This window comes from Malaclemys terrapin, chromosome 1 (assembly GCF_027887155.1).
Source record: "Malaclemys terrapin pileata isolate rMalTer1 chromosome 1, rMalTer1.hap1, whole genome shotgun sequence".
In the NCBI taxonomy this organism is placed as follows: Eukaryota; Metazoa; Chordata; order Testudines; family Emydidae; genus Malaclemys; species Malaclemys terrapin.
Genome location: NC_071505.1, coordinates 109,823,847 through 109,840,906, shown reverse-complemented (window position 1 = coordinate 109,840,906; position 17,060 = coordinate 109,823,847). Strand labels below are relative to the sequence as shown.

Genomic DNA, 17,060 nt, shown 5'->3' with positions numbered 1-17,060 from the left:
GTGTGCGCATGGAGCACACTTTCCATCTTTCAATTCGCATAGCATGTACACACAACAGCTTGCTGCATACTGAGGACAAGGTATTCTCTGAGCATCCCATGGACCTTTGCTTCACTATTGAGCAGTGTGCATTCTGGGATGTTTCTCGCTGAGAGTTGTGGGATTCAAAGCAAGAAACTAGGCAATCTCATATTTTTTTAAAAATCCCATGTTTCCACTGTCCCCATCCTATACTTTCTTTCTGGGTGGGCTACCCCCTTTTCAAGTTGCTGTTGGTCAGCACGGACCAAACACTGCTCTGCACCACTATGATAGCGATCACAAAATACATAGAGGCTGCTTGGGCTCTATTTAAACTCTGAAAGCCGGATGAATTTGGCTTTGAACTTTCCCCATCACACCACGAAGTAGATGTGGCAGCAGTGGCAACAGCTCCTCCAGCAGTAGAAAGATTCAGAAGTGGAGAAAGCAGGACAGGGACCATGAAGAAGAGGACACTGAGCAGTTGATAGTAGAAGACTGGGTCCTGGAGTAACGTCACACCATGCAGCACCATTTCTGGACTCAAGAAACTAGTGTGGTTTGATGGGAAAGGATTGTTTTGTAGATATCGGATGGCCAGAAGTCACGAGAAAATTTCAGGATGGGAAAGGGAGTTTGGGGGAAGGAGTGGAGTGGGCGGGCTGAGGGTTGAGCCCCCTGCCCCAGTGCTTGCAGAGTAGGGGAACCCCCCCATTTACATTAATTCTTATGGGGAAATTGGATTTGCTTAACATCGTTTCACTTAAAGTCGCATTTTTCAGGAACATAACTATAATGTTAAGTGAGGAGTCACTGTACTGTTGCAGCAAGTTATAAAGGTTGGTAATTCTCAGGAGATTGGGAATACCATGCATACAAAAAGACACAAACTGTATTGGGACTGCTGATGGGATTATGTACCTATAAATTGTCACACCACTATAGCACAGAATTTATAAACAGAAAGGGTTATTTCTCCATAGTGCTCCAAGGGTTGGCTGACCACTATGGCAGGTTTACAGACAAATGCAGGGTGGTCTAGAAGGTTCCACAATGCTAGGAACTTTCAGAACTCAGGTTTATTTACATTAATGGAAAAAGGAATATTTGCCCCTAGGATCACTGTGGACATTAATAGTTCGGCGGTTGCTCCAGTTATCTTAGGAGACACAAATTAACTTCTGCTTCCCTGGTTAATGAAGCCAGTCTCAGGCCACTTGGACGGAAGGAATTTTTTTCTACTGACTCAGCAGGTGCACAGTAGTAGTGGAGTGTGCATTTGGCTGTTTGAAAGGAAAGTGGTACTGTTAGTAGAAGAGATGGGAATGTGTTTTTCCCCCTGTTGTTTCCAACCAATATAAACATGTTACATTTTAATTGCACCAATAATAAAATAATTTTTAGTACGAAACAATACGTTTTAAAACAAATCTATTAACTAACAACTGTAAACAAACCTTTAAAACAGTGAAGCTAAAACTGAAAGTGCAACAGTGCAGTAAAGGGCAGAACAAAATTATGGGGGGGTGGGAAAGGAAAGTTAAAGTGACAGGCAAGCATATGTTTTGCCTGCACCTCTTCCTGTTCATGGTACTTCTGGGTATTGTTAACTTGGTATAGCCAATTACCAGTTATGGTTTGATATTTTAAATATCTGAAAACCAAACTGCCAAGCTTAATCATCTTATTAGCCAAAGACAAGGCACTACAGCATGAAATGGAGACACACATCCCACGCTTTCTGGGAAGCAATCTCACAGCACTTACCTTATATGGAAGGTCCGCTTCAAAAATACGCATCTAAGATTACCTATACTTACAGCACAGTTGCTTACAGGTTTGAGAGCACGCTATACATCACCCACCAGTCTGTACTTGTTTTTCCGTACCATCCTTATCTTTGTTTTGGATACCACATTCCAGGGGTTATTGGGGTGTGGAGGCACCTCCTACCTGTACCAAGACATTCTATTCATACATTTTGTTTCTGACTAGTTCTGTATTTGCCTGTGCCAAGGGAAAATTTCAGCTATTGCAGTGTTATGGGACGTACCTTAGCATGAGTGACCGGCATTCTGGGAAAAGAAATACAATTCACAGTTGTAGTTAATGTCGTTCCTGAATACATATTAATATATCCTGGGTAACAGGTTGGATGATTCAGCTCAAAGTTATCAGGAGTGCTGGAGGGCTCAAAAGAGCTGGGTGCCCAGATGTGATTGTCTGTTCACCCCGTGAAGGGAATGGCCCCTGGAAGCACTGCTTCTATGGAACAGTAGAGAGGAGTTACTTGTATTCCTGGGCAACTTGGACAGCAGTGACCATGAGATGACTCAGTTCAGAATCCTCACAAAAGGAAGAAAGGAGAGTAGCAAAATACGGACCCTGGACTTCAGAAAAGCAGACTGACTCCGTTAGGGAACTGATGGGCAAGATCACCTGGGAGGCTAATATGAGGGTGAAAGGAGTCCAGGAAAGCTGGCTGTATTTTAAAGAAGCCTTATTGAGGACACAGGAACAAACCATCCCAATGTGCAGAAAGAATAGCAAATATGGCAGGCGACCAGCTTGGCTTAACACAAAAAGGAAGCTTACAAGAAGTGGAAACTTGGACAGATGACTACAGAGGAATATATGAATATTGCTCAAGCATGCAGGGGTGTAATCAGGAAGGCCAAATCGCAACTGGAGTTGCATCTAGCATGGGATGTGAAGGGTAACAAGAAGGGTTTCTACAGGTATGTAAGCAACAAGAAACAGGTCTGGGAAAGTGTGTGACTCTTAATGAATGGGGGAGGCATCCTAGTGACAGATGGTGTGGAAAAAGCTGAAGTACTCAGTGCTTTTTTTGCCTCTGTCTTCACAGACAAGGTCAGCTCCCACACTGCTGTCCGGGGCAACAAAGTATGGGGAGGAGGTGAGCAGCCCTCAGTGGTGAAAGAACAGGTTAAGGATTATTTAGAAAAGCTGGACATGCACAAGTCCATGGGTCCAGATCTAATGCATCCGAGGGTGCTGAGAGAATTGGCTGATGTGATTGCAGAACCATTGGCCATTATCTTTGAAAACTCGTGGTGATCGGGGGGGGGGGGGGTCCTGGATGATTGGAAAAAGGCAAATATAGTGTCCATCTTTAAAAAAAGGAAGAAGGAGAACCCGGGGAACTACAAACCGGTCAGCCTCACCTCAGTCCCCAGAAAAATCATGGAGCAGGTCCTCAAGGAAACCATTTTGAAGCATTTGGACAAGAGGAAGGTGATCAGGAACAGTCAACATGGATTGACCAAGGGCAAGTCATGCCTGACCAACCTGATTGCCTTCTATGATGACATAACTGGCTCTGTGGAAATGGGGAAAGCAGTGGATGTGATATATCTTGGCTTTAGCAAAGCTTTTGATATGGCCTCCCACAGTATTCTTGCCAGCAAGTTCAAAAAATATGGATTCGATTAATGGACTATAAGGTGGATAGAAAGATGGCTAGATTGTCGGGCTCAACGGGTAGTGATCGACGGCTCGATGTCTAGTTGGCAGCCAGTATCAAGCGGAGTGCCCCAGGGGTTGGTCCTGGGGCTGGTTTTGTCCAACATCTTTATTAATTATCTGGATGATGGGATGGATTACACGCTCAGCAAGTTCGCAGATGACACTGAGCTGGGGTGGGGGTGGGAAAAGAGGTAGATAAGCTGGAAGGTAGCGATAGGGTCCAGAGTGACCTAGACAAATTGGAGGATTGGGCCAAAAGAAATCTGATGAGGTTCAGCAAGGACAAGTGCAGAGTCCTGCACTTGGAATGGAAGAATCCCATGCACCGCTACAGGTTGAGGACCGACTGCCTGCCTAAGCAGCAGTTCTGCAGAAAAGGACCTGGGGATTACAGTAGATGAGAAGCTGGATATGAGTCAGCAGTGTGCCCTGGTTGCCAAGAAGGCTAATGGCATATTGGGCTGCATTAGTAGAAGCATTGCCAGCAGATCGAGGGAAGTGATTATTCCCCTCTATTTGGCACTGGTGAGGCCACACCTGGAGTATTGTGTCCAGTTTGGACCCCCAACTACAGAAAGGATGTGGACAAACTGGAGAGAGTCTGGCGGAGGGCAATGAAAATGATCAGGGGGATAGGGCACATGACTTACGAGGAGGGGCTGAGGCAACTGGGCTTGTTTAGTCTGCAGAAGAGAACAGTGAGGGGGGATTTCATAGCAGCCTTCAACTACCTGAAGGGGGGTTCCAAAGAGGATGGAGCTCGGCTGTTCTCAGTGGTGGCAGATGACAGAACAAGGAGCAATGGTCTCAAATTGCAGTGGGGGAGGTCTAGGTTGAATATTAGGAAACACTATTTCACTAGGTGGGTGGTGAAGCACAGGAATGGGTTACCTAGGGAGGTGGTGGAATCTCCATTCTTAGAGGTTTTTAAGGCCCAGCTTGACAAAGCCCATGCTGGGATGACTTAGTTGGTGTTGGTCCTGCTTTGAGCATGGGGTTGGACTAAATGACCTTCTGAGTTCTCTTCCAACCCTAATCTTCTATGATTCCCAGTATTGTGTATTGTCCAGAGGCTGAAGAACATGTGGCTGAATCCTGGTTTACATCACTGCTGTCTGCGCTGCCCCAACAGCAATATGATTTTAAGTACAGCATTTTGGCTTAGTATTGAACCTATGAGTTGCCTCTGTATCTCCGTGTCTTTTTTCACTCTTTGGCCATTGTAATACTTTCCCTGGCAACTACCACGCTATCCTTGGCCACTGCCACAATCTCTTGGGAGAGCTCTCTGTCTGGCCATAAATATTGCCTCCATGTCTTTGCTATTTTTTTTATTTTTATTTAAGATTCTATAATGAGATCCACAACATTTTGTCCCAAGTTTTCACTTTTTGTCTCCTCAGGTTGGCCAGCCACTCAGCAGTCAATAGAGGCCCTGGTCTTGAGGGTCGTGCAACTGCAGGTGTGCAGGCTGTGAAAGCAAGAAAAAAAGGCTGCAATTGTTCATATTGCAGACCACCTAGGATATCATTTTTTAATATACCTTTGTGACTTTACCTTCCTGAGATTCTGGAACCTCAGAGATGGTAAGGAGAGTGCTGGGTGCACTGGGATGTGTGTGCGCACAATATATACTGTTTGGCTTTGCCATAATGCCTTGGAGGCTACGGATGGGAATTATGTTGCTGGTCTGGCTTTGCAGTTGTGTTGTGCCTTGGAGGTGCTTACATGGTATTGGATGGGTATGAGCTAGAGCAAGCAGGGGGCAGCATCTGGATGCGAACTGGGTAATTAACCCCGTTAGGCTGTCCTGACTCTCAATGACATTACACTGAGACCAGTGACTAGGAGGCAAAGAATGGCCTTATTCAAAAAGGAAAAGGGTAGGCATGATATGCTGTAAAGTTTATTCACCAAGATGCCCCCCACCCCTGAAATGCCTCTTGCAGGAGTAAAAGAGTTGTGAGCTTTACCAGGGGCAAGTCACCATTTGGCTATCCCCCATAACATCAGGACAAAAATTGAGCAATTTCTTAGTCTTAGATTCTGCTTTATCTCCCCTGCAGATATGAAGAAAGTGCAGAGAAAAATGGATAGGGTTCTGCAATGACTGTCAATTCTTTTCCCATAAGAATGCTTGTTACAGGGCATTTGTACCTCAGCGGGGAGCAGTAATTTTTGTATCTTTACAGGCATGCGATATCCATGCGTACCTTATGTAAACTGAGAATACTAATCAAACTTTTCTGTAATCATTATCTCAGTGAATTTTGCCAACGTTGAATCTACTGTGAAAGGGGAGTGGGGGTAGAGGCTGCAGCTGCACCATGCTGCCAGCCACCATTTTGGGATGACAAACAGGAGTTGTTTGGGGAGGCTTTTGTGGGGGAAAGGGTGAGGAAGAGCATTCACTGGGCAGGACAGATATAAGTAGATGGGTATTTGCCTTCCATGGTCCTCAAAACAGGCAATAGTCATTACTTTAGCATATGACAAAGGGAAATTACCCAGGTGGAGCAGCTGCCAACTTGGTAACACTTGCAGGGGGGCCAAGCAGACAGTGTGAGCAAAGGGGGGAGGCGGGGCTGGAGACTCAAAGAATTGTAGCTCACATCCCCCTAATATAGCTGAGGCCATGAGGCACCCATAACAGAAGCTAGCATGGCAGCAGAATAATAATAAATTGTAAAAATAGGTACACTTACACACTAAATTTCCTGCCAGATGATCTGCCTCTTGGGTCCTGGTCTGGATTTCTGGCTGGGATAGAGGCTCATTGCTGCAGGACAGGAATCGGGTTGGCTTTCTACCTGAGACCTCAGTCCCAAGGAGATTCTGTGTGTTAGGGAACAGCTCCCCACTGGCCTCCTTATGCTTATTCCCTTGTAGTCTTGCTAGTCATCCGTGGTGGGGGGCGAAGGAGGTGGTGAAGGAGAAGGGGAAGAGAAAAGGCAGCAGGTTCCAAAACCTCTCTGTGTTGGGTGGTTATGTAGTTATGTAAAATACTGTCCACATGACAGGCTACATGTGCCCAGCTGGATATTTTTTTGTCATCGCTAATTGTAATATACGTCCTTCTGAGCTGCTTGCCTTTATCCAGCACTGTTCGCCACCCCAGTCATCTGCTTTGCAATGTCCACAAACAAATCTTTATTTTTGTTCTATTCACAAGAGCTTCCAGTACTGATGCTTCATCCCAGATAGTGATGAGAACCATTGTCTCAGCACAGCTCCATGCAGCTGCACAAAGCATGCTATGGGGCTTCTATAGTGGAATCACAGCAATGCTGATACAGTGGAATCCAGGAGTAAATCGGCAAAATCTGGCCCCATGCAGCTTTTAAATGGTGGCGGGCACTGCGACAGATGTGGCCATTTCCTGAAGTATCCTTGAAAAACCTTACTGAATTAAGTTTTATATATTTGAGTCCATTGTATTAAATGCCATGGTTATAGATTATTGAGGGCCAGGATCATCAAAGGACTATATTGAACAACGGGGCAGAGAATGATTTTTTGGGACCATGTGTGCAAAGTGAAATTCCTGGGAAATATCTAGGGGGAGATGAATCCAAATGCCTTCCACCAGATATTTAACAGTCCAAACTTTTGAATCTATGCCCTGAAGAGAGCACCATTTTCTGCTAATCACCTGTTCCCAAAGTTGATCAAAGTTGATGAAGATCAAAGGCCCAAGTTGTATTTTAAAAACAAAACAAAAAACAGGCTGATCTGCACTGTCTGGGCATTTGTTCTATGCTATGGCTGTTATGAACTTGTAACCTCAGGAAACCCCATTATAGGGTCCAAAGGACTGACTCCTGCTCAAGTCCCTACTGGAGCTGAGGGGGTGATCTCTGACTTATTAGCAGATGTGTAGGTTATTTTATTGTTTTTTTTTATGTTTTCTCTGTAATGTTTTCACCTTAAGAATAAATGTGCTTGCTTATAAAGAGCTATATGGTAACTTAATTGTGGGCAGTTATGTTTATAGCCTCTGAAGAGAAAGCACAGCACACACTACTTAAAATTCCCGATTCCTGAGCTGGGAATAAGTGTGTGCAGGGAACTGCGCAGCCTGAAAAAAAAAAAAACATTTAGAAGGGAGAAAGACATGGAAAAGCAACCCAAGAGTGGTAACAGTTGAGGAGCCAAAAGCCTAGAAGAACATGTCCTTTCTGGGCCAGAGGGGAAACAGAGATACAGTTGCCCTGAACTATGACAGGAAAAATCCTGGCAACTTAATACCAAAGCAGAGGAGAGCACACAGGGAAAGAGAGATCAGTAATTGTCATTCACATAGCAGTGTGTGATAGCTGCTGGACACATGCCAAAATGGTGCACAACAGCATTGTGTCCACACAAACACACAGAAGTAATTCAATTTGCAGCAAACTTAGTTCACTTTGCAGAAGGACTCCAGAGTTTGCAATAAATGTGGAGTTAATGCACTGTGACAGATTGTGTCGCGTGTACACAACTGTTTTCAAACCAGGTTAACTGAATTTAACCCAGTTTAAACCCCTTAAATTCAGAAGGACACTGTCCACACAGGAATTTAATGTGGTTTAACTAATCCACTTTAAATTCACACCTTTAGTTCATTTAGATTCTCTTTCCCCAACTTTTGTATAGACAAGCCCTAAATCTAAATAAAAGGGATTAAAAGTGTATTGTCCTGTGCATTTCAGTTTATCAGAACACTTTCCTAAAAACGTATGCCCTCTCTAAGATATAGAATACAAAGGAAAAACCATAGCAATATTGATACAGTACAAAACTGGAAAATAAAAGTGCTAACACTTCTGAATAATAAACTTAAGCTAGTCTTATTAAAAACTTTTGGTGTGCTGATTGTAACTCAATCACTCCAGAAGGCAAACTTAACATAGATTCAAGAAACTGCCTCCTCTTCGCCTTAGCCAGCATCTTGTCAAACTATTAATAGCTTCTTTAGAAAATGAAAATGACTGTCATGTCCCTGACAGAAAAGTAACTTCCCAAGAAACAGAAGGTAGCTGATGCCACACAATCTGCTGTACCATAATGATGTGATATCTACCATACAGATTTATACTTTTACACCTTTAGTGAAAATGAGAGGTGAGAGCTAATTCAGCTCTCAAACAGTGTTGCTTAGTGGGTAGGGAAACTCCCCTTTACCACTCATGGGAATTGAATTACCTGAGCTATGGAAAGCAGTAACATCTTAGTCAATTCAGAATTAGGTGCCTGGTGGAAGTGTAACTGAAGTCACTGGAAGGATCCTGAAAGTGGGCCTACATACTGGAATTAAAAACAAAGGGGAGGAGAGTATCAGGAAAAAAAACAGGGAAAGGATTTTCCCAAAAAATATATAAAAAATTCCATTCAAGTGAAAACTTCCATACATTTTATGGATAACAATGTTCACTACACAGTGACTGAGTGCCTTAGGAAAAGACAAATTTCACAACAATTTACAGATGTCCCAACCAAAATGAACAGGAGACTAATGAACTGCTATTATCTTATGCACAGCACACAAGTACAGAATTAACAGTAACTGTCTTATTTCTGTATTCTAGAATCTGGGGGTTTAATTCGATTGAGGAGGGAGGAAGGATCACTGCTCCTTGTTAAAGTGAGCTAATGAATAATAAATTTGGGAAAGGGACGAAAAGGGAGTTTGTCTTGAGAAATGTTTCCAAATCAACCTGTGCTGAAAATCCTATATAAACAAGGGGTTGTATCAGTGGAATTTGTACTTATTTATCACATTCAAAACAAATACTAGTTATCCCTGTGGCCCTGACAACAGGAGAGACTGAAAGGCATGAAGAAAATTAAGAAGGAAAGAAGACACAAAAATAGCAATCATCCACACTAAGATGGATTCATCTTTACCAGACATACAATGCTTTGGCACCAATTCCACATCTTTTATAAATTATGTTTTTATTTTAATTTGAATATTATTTCATTTTCTCTCTTTTTTTTTTTTTTTTTTTTTTTTAAATTCACCTATCTGAAACGTCAGCCAACTAACAAAAACCACTGTGAGGAGGAGGGGTTTGACTTGTGACTGTATTTCTTTCATTTCTCACAGAGAAATCTCTCAAGAAAGTCTTTCAATAATGGTTAGAGGATCTCCAGGTGACCTTGATTTGTCATAAAATTGCTTCATTAACGTGGAGACAACAATTTCTGACCCTAACAGTCTGAGGAAGAGTACAACTATGTGTCACTTGTGATATAAAAGTGTTTTTGTTTTGTAACCCCAAATGACAGTCACCCTAGGCAGTCTCCCAATTTGATAGATTAATTAAAGAAGAATAAAATGTAAGATGTTACACACACACACACACACACACACACACACTGAAATAACTGGAATATGTGATAATCAGATTTCTCTCTCCTCTTTCTGGATCCAGCTCTGCTTTCTATTTGCCAATTCATCACTTGCCTTGTTAGCAGATAGCAGAAACAAAGCAGCTACACCTTGTTGCTGTAAGGTTCTTCAAACTAGTTACTGTATGAGTGATTATTTTTACTAAGAAAAAATGGGGAGAGCAGCCTACAGCCTTCATTTATCAGCACAGGGGAAAACATAGCTTAAAGCAAGACAGCAATGAGCAGAAAATGGCATTGTTCTAAAATAAAATCAGAATATACTCCTACCACCCACAATCCTCTGTATATGAAAGTCAGAGCCACGTTCTGCCTCAAAGCTCATTTCAGGTCTCTACCCGGGCTTCAGATACACATTCCCTATCATGAAATCTATTAGAATTAACAATAAAATCTGGTGTAATCAGGAACAACCTGCCAAATCCTATTTTCACTTTAAAGATTTGTGTTTCTGCTAACAACGGACATCTTTCTTTAGGCCTTTTACCATTCATAAACATTATATAATCAAATATACTATAAAAACAAAAGCTACACTGAGCTCAGGGTTTTTTTTGGTTTTGTTTTGTTTTTTTTAAACCTTTTTAGTTTAAACCTTTTCCAGTCCAAAAGACCTTCACCCCAAAACAAGGCTCACTATAATTCTGTTTTTATACACATTGTGGCTGGATCTTTCTTTGTAACTGGAGCTTGGACCACATCGTACCTCCACCTTATTTAAGGAAGGTATAATCTTTTCCTTGCGCCCATCAAATAAGGCAAGTTTTCATCAATATGTAAATTCAATGGTTAAAATACATTAATACCAGGCTAATTAAGACAAGGCGACTGAGTACTGCTTTCCTACCTTGCTGAAACTGTTGTGTACTCTGTCTTTTTCCAGGCTTGCACAGAAGCACTAGCTTGGTGATTTTATTACTGTCAGCTTATTCTCAAATACAATCAGGTAAATGTATTCAAATTAGAGTCATCACCCAAATTCTCCTTCCAGAGGCATCTGTCTTCTTACTCACTAGTTAGGAATCAGATTGTCGTGGGTGGAGAAGTCAAGCCCCTAACCACACACTTTTAGCACCAACCAACATGTAATACGATACATAAAATTAACACGTACAAGACAACAAATTAAAGAAAGCAGATGCTAGAACAAAAAAACCCAAATAAAGGGATGAAAACCAGTGGTGATATTAACTCTGATTAAAATAATTATCACTCTTCTAATCACCAAAATGGATTGGGAAACTGTAGAACAGGATTTTATCAGGTTTATATTTAGAAGTTTGCAGCAACATGTAGCTCGGTCTCATAGTGCACACACAATAACAAATATTTCTTCAGTAATTGTGATAGTTTCTCTCTCACTCTCACTCTGGATGGAAGTAGATCCTTAACTCTTCACTACAACAGTAGAATCATAACTGTAACCATGTCGCCAATGGCAGTAAAAAAGCCTGAGCTCTTACTATTGCTTCCTCCATTGCTACCCACCAGTAAATATACAAAGTTAGGTATTTATAACTCTGATTTTTACTAGTGTAGACAAGGCATTTGTTCAGAGCAACATATGTACCATCTCCTGAAATTGCACTGTGACCCAGCCCTGACTATAGTACCCGGAAACAGTTAGCCATAGATATATAAGATACTTGCAAGAAGAGCAATAATATTGTTTTCTAGCATTGAAAAGACGTTAGCAGTTTTATTTGTTAAGCTCTTTATAGCCTCTCATCACTGGCCAAGAGTATGTTAAATCCTGATTCCAGCAAAATGATTAGAGGTTTCCCTGAAACACATTCGGTTTATGTTTAGCAAAATCTAAATGAGCCTGAATGTTCTCTTCACTACAGGAGAGTTAGCAAGGTCTCGATCTTACCATCAGACAAGGTTTTGCTGTCTCAGTGTCTTCACTGTGGAAATTATTGTGATCAGCTGATCATAAATTACAGCTATCTGGACAGTTGCATGTATCTGTACTAAAATGAACATATGCTGTCCAGCAAAACAAGTTAGTCACTTTAAATCTACCCATAGCTTCCAGGTAACAAAGCTAGGTAAGTACTCTGGAATAGATGCAGAGGAAGGCAAAAAATCACCCCAAGATCTCTGCCAATCTGGCCTGGGGAAAATTCCTTCCCAGCCCCAAGTATGGTAATCAGTTAGACCCTAAGCATGTTTGTGAGACCCACCAGCTAGACAGACACTTGGGAAAGAATTCACTGTAGTAACTCAGAGCCCGCCCCATCTAGCGTCCTATCTCCAGCCATTGGAGATATTTGCCACTAGCAGTTGCAGACGGGCCACAAGCCAGTGTAGGCAATCTCAACATACTATCCCCTCCATACACTTATCAAGCTCAGTCCTGAAACCAGTTAGGTTTTTTGCCCCCACTACTCCCCTTGGGACGCTGTTCCAGAACTTCACTCCTCTGATGGTTAGAGATCTGCGTCTAATTTCAAGCCTAAACTTATTGATGGCCAGTTTATTATGTCCATTTATCCTTTTTCCAACACTGTTCTTTAACTTAAATAACTTCTCCCCCTTTCTGGTGTTTATCCCTCTGATGTATTTATAGAGAGCAGTCATCTCTCTCTTCAGCCTTTGGTTGGTTAGGCTAAACAAGCCAAGCTCCTTAAGTCTCCTCTGATGAGGTAGGTTCTCCATTCCTCTGATCATCCTAGTAGCCTTCCTCTGCACCTGTTCCAGTTTGAATTCATCCTTCTTAAACATGGGAGACCAGAATTGCACAGTATTCAAGATGAGGTCTCATCAGTGCTTTGTATAATGGTAATAAAACTTCCCTATCTCTACAGGAAATACCTCACCTAATGCATCCTAGGATTACATTAGCCTTTTTTATGGCCGCATCACATTTACAGGATGACTATGACCTCCAATCGATTAATACACCCAGGTCTTTCTCCACCTCCACCACTTTCAACTCATATGTCCCCAGCTTATAGCAAAAACTCTTGTTGTTAGTCCCTAAAAGCATGACCTTGCACTCTGCACTATTAAATTTCATCCCATTTCTATTACTCCAGTTTTCAAGGTCATCCAAATTTTCTTGTATGTTATTCCTGTCCTCCAGATTGGCAATACACCTCTACCCAGATATAAGGCTGTCCTCGGGAGCCAAAAAATCTTAACACGTTATAGGTGAAACTGTGTTATATCATACTTGCTTTGATCCGCCGGAGTGCGCAACCCCGGAGCACTGTTTTACCGTGTTATATCCGAATTCGTGTTATATTAGGTCGCGTTATATCGGGGTAGAGGTGTACCTCCGAATTTTGTGTCATCTGCCAATTTTATTAGCACACTCCTACTTTGTGCACCAAGTTCATTAATAAAAATGTTAAATAAGATTGGTCCCAAGACTGATGCCTGAGGAAATCCACTAGTAACTTCCCTCCAGACTGACAGGTCTCCCCTTCAACCAGTTCCTTATCCACCTTTCAATTCTTGTATTAATCCCCATCTTACCCAATTTAACTAATAACTTCTCATGTGGAACTGTATCAAATGCCTTACTGAAATCCACGTAGATTAATCTATTGCCTTTCTTTTGTCTAGAAAATCAGTTATCTTCTCAAAGAAAAAGATCACGTTGGTTTGACAAGATCTACCTTTTGTAAAACCATTTTGCATTTTATTCCAATTTCTGTTTACCTCTAGGACCTTAACTACTTTCTCTTTCAAAATTTGTTTTAAGACAGTGGTTCCCAAACTTTTGAGGGTCATGCCCCCTCTTATCTGTCTGTGCAGCTCGAGGGGGGAGGGGGAAGAGACGCAGACAGGGGTAAGGTGGTCGAGGCTGGAGCCACAGCTGGAAGTAGGTCTGGGGCAACGAGTGGGCTGGGAACGGAGCTGCGGCCAGGGGCCAAAGCTGGAAGCAGAGCCGGAGCCAGGCTATGATGGGGGTCAGCAACCGGACCCAGCTCCACTCCCAGCCCACCCCACCCTTGGCCGGGAACGGAGCCACAGCCAGGGGCTCAGGCTGGGAGCAGAGTAGGAGGCTTGGAGGGGCCAGGTGGCACTCTCTTCCTACCTCCCATGGGGGCTGGCCTGGCCCCGCTGCGCCCCCCCCCCCAAGAAAACATTCCTCCACACACCCCTAGGGGGACACGCTGCAGTTTGGGGACCTCTGTTCCAAGACCCTGCATATAATTGAGGCCAAACTAATGAACCTGTCGTTTCTCAGATCACTTTTCCCCTACTCCCTCCTAAAAATAGGTACTATCTTAGCAATTCTCCAGTAATAAATTATGACCCCTGAGTTTACAGATTCATTAAAATTCTTGCTCTTGGGTTTGCAATTTCATGCTCCTGGTCCTTTAATATTTTTGGATGGAAATTATCCGGGGTCCCTGATTTGGTCCCAAGCTATTTGAATTTGCCTTCCACTTCAGGAATGGTAATTTCTATCTCCATATACTCATTCCCATTAACCACACTGCCATTACTTCTAATTTCCTCATTAGCCTTATTAAAAACTGAGGCAAACTATTCGTTGAGGTATTGGGCTAACACCTGTATGCCTGATTATACCAGTAGAGGAGTAGCCCATGATTAAGTTCCCAAGTTAGTAACCATTTAGCCAGTATGCCACTAACCAATTATTGGTGAAATAAGGACCTAATAAAAGTTTATAACATGGCCAGAGAAACACTGCTAGTTCTCGTCTAGAAAAGATTTTAAAGCATTCCTGGATAACAGTTCTCTTGTAATATAAACAGGGCCTCTTTTTAACATCTATATTCTGACTTGGTTTCAGCTAAACTTGTTTTAATAAACTTTGGCCAGCCAACATGAAAAAGATCCAATCCTGTTAAGTAGCATTCAAGAACCATGCTCTATCCCAAGTTTTTGGGCTGTGCCATTACTATAGGTGTGCTGTGTTTCACGCAGCTCCCCCATTACAAGTGATCACAGATTAGCCACCAGTGGCCGTGTGTACTGCAAGTTTTATTTATAATGTTCACTATTATACTACCGCCCTAGCCATATTAGTATAGTCAAAGTGCTAGTTTGTTTGTTTTTTTAAACCACAGTCTCATCTAACTCTACTCAATACTGAGCTAAATGACAAAGCGATAATACCATTATGGGGTGTCAAATTCATTCTTTAGAGCTGGCCAGGGCATAAGTGAAGAACTATGCATTATCATTGTTCAACCAAAGACATCAAAGGGAGGTCTGCAAAATAATCAAGGACAGAATATGACAGAAACATATTCTTACCTTTACCAACACTGATAGGTCTGCTTCTTCTCTTATTTCACCATCCTCCTTACTTTGTTTCACTACCACTTTGTCTTTGTGGGTTTCTCCGCTTTCTTTTTCTATCTCTACACAGGCTACCTTAAAGCCACTCCCATATTTTCCCTAACACCATCAGCTTTACTCCCACACCATTCCCCATTGCCTATGATTAAATGATCCATGATAAAATTTGCTGATGACAACATGTAGTTTCATAATTAGGCTTTAGATTTAATACCCTAGTTAGAGTGATATGAGGAGCAGGCAAATTCACTTTTCCCAGAGCTATTGTTTCAAGATGTCTGCAGACTCAGGAACATAGCACTCTATCAGTTTACACTCACTTTTCATTTGGAAGGTTAATTTACAGCCACCAGAGATTAAAAACTCATTATTTTGTAATGACACTTTAGATTCTGCATGGTTTGGATAAAAATACCTCAAGCCAAACAGCATATCTGACATTCATACCATAAATAACATGACATTCAATAACAGATTTAAAAGCAGCCATTCTTCAACAACAAAACTTCAAAAACAGACTTCAAAGAGAAACTGCAGAGCCACAATTCATTTTCAAACTTAACACCATCAATTTGGGTTTGAATAGTGACTGGGAATGGCTGGCTCACTACAAAAGCAATTTTCCCTCTCTTGGTATTGACACCTCCTCAACAATTATTGGGAATGGATCACATCCGCCCTGACTAAAATGGCCTTCAACACTGGATCTCCACTTGTAAGGTAACCCTTCTCTTCATGTGTGAATATATATTTATGCCTGTATCTGTAATTTTCACTCCATGCATCTGAAGAAGTTGTTTTTTTACTCACAAAAGCTTACACCCGAATAAATCTGTTAGTCTTTAAGATGCCATCAGACTCCTTGTTGTTTTTGTGGATACAGACTAACACGGCTACCCCTCTGATATATAATCGAGAACATGATTGGCCCTATTTAAGGATAAATAATTATTTTTTACATTAGACATTATATGCAGTTACCAATGGCAAATACTGGGGTTGGATAACTGGAATACAAAATGGGGGAGAGGGAAAGAGCTACTGTGTTGGACACAAAAATCAAAGAGTCAAGATATATTTATTACATCCACAAGCCCTGAGCAATGTCACCAGAGAAGACACAGACCCCCCCTTGTGTCTCCGTCGGGAGGAAATAGAGGCAGGTTGCTACGATGCGATCCCTGCCGTTTCCTTTCCCCGGGCTGTCCCGCAGGGGGAGGAGGTGTCTGAGGGCAGAAGGAACACAACGCCCCAGCCAGACACGGTTGCGAGGAGCGACAGGGGTGCGAGGCGCCTGCAGAGCTGCCCCAGGCCCCGCGCCTCCCCGCACCAAGGATGAGAAGGGGCCAGGCAGAGTCCGCTCCCTGCCAGCCACCCCCAGCCCCACCCGAGCGCCCCCTGCTCTCCCAGCCTGCAGACAGGCCACCCGACCGGGGGGGAGGGGAGGGGAGGGACGGGTCTCGGCCACTACCGGGGCGAGACCTACCTGAGCTGGCGGCGGATCCCCCAGTACCAGGCCGCCCCCTCGGCTCCAGCCTCGCATCCCGGCCGCATCCTACCCCGCAGCCGGCGGCTCCCGGTCCCCGCTGGCCCTGCCCAAGCTCCCCTCGGGTCGCGGGGGCCCGTCTCTCACCTGCTGCCCGCCCGCCCGGTGGCTCCGGCTGCTGCCTGTCAGCGACGGAGGGGGGAGCAAGGGGGCAGCGACACCAGGCAGACTCCGACTCGGCTCCTCCCCGCTCGCTTCTCCCTCACGCTCGGCTCCCTCCCGCGCCCCCGGCTCGAGACACTAAGTCCCGCCTCCGGCGCGAGCCTGCGAACCCCGCCCTCCTGCCACCGCCGCGCGACACACCACGCTCCCGCCCCCTACGCTGCGC

At 43.4% G+C, this 17,060-nt stretch overlaps 1 protein-coding gene across 5 annotated transcripts in view; it reads right to left on the bottom strand.

Moving 5' to 3' along the window:
• The window catches only part of ERC1 (ELKS/RAB6-interacting/CAST family member 1), a 539,904-nt gene extending 522,966 nt beyond the window's left edge, over positions 1 to 16,938 (bottom strand). For 4 of the 5 annotated variants that reach the window (XM_054035177.1, XM_054035195.1, XM_054035205.1 and 1 more), the window contains exon 1: positions 16,820 to 16,938. The gene's annotated coding sequence lies outside the window, so the exon portion shown is untranslated. Of the gene's footprint in view, positions 1 to 16,672; positions 16,722 to 16,819 lie in introns of those variants that run through there. The other variant, XM_054035185.1, reaches the window with a different exon arrangement.
• Between the last annotated feature and the right edge of the window lie 122 nt (positions 16,939 to 17,060).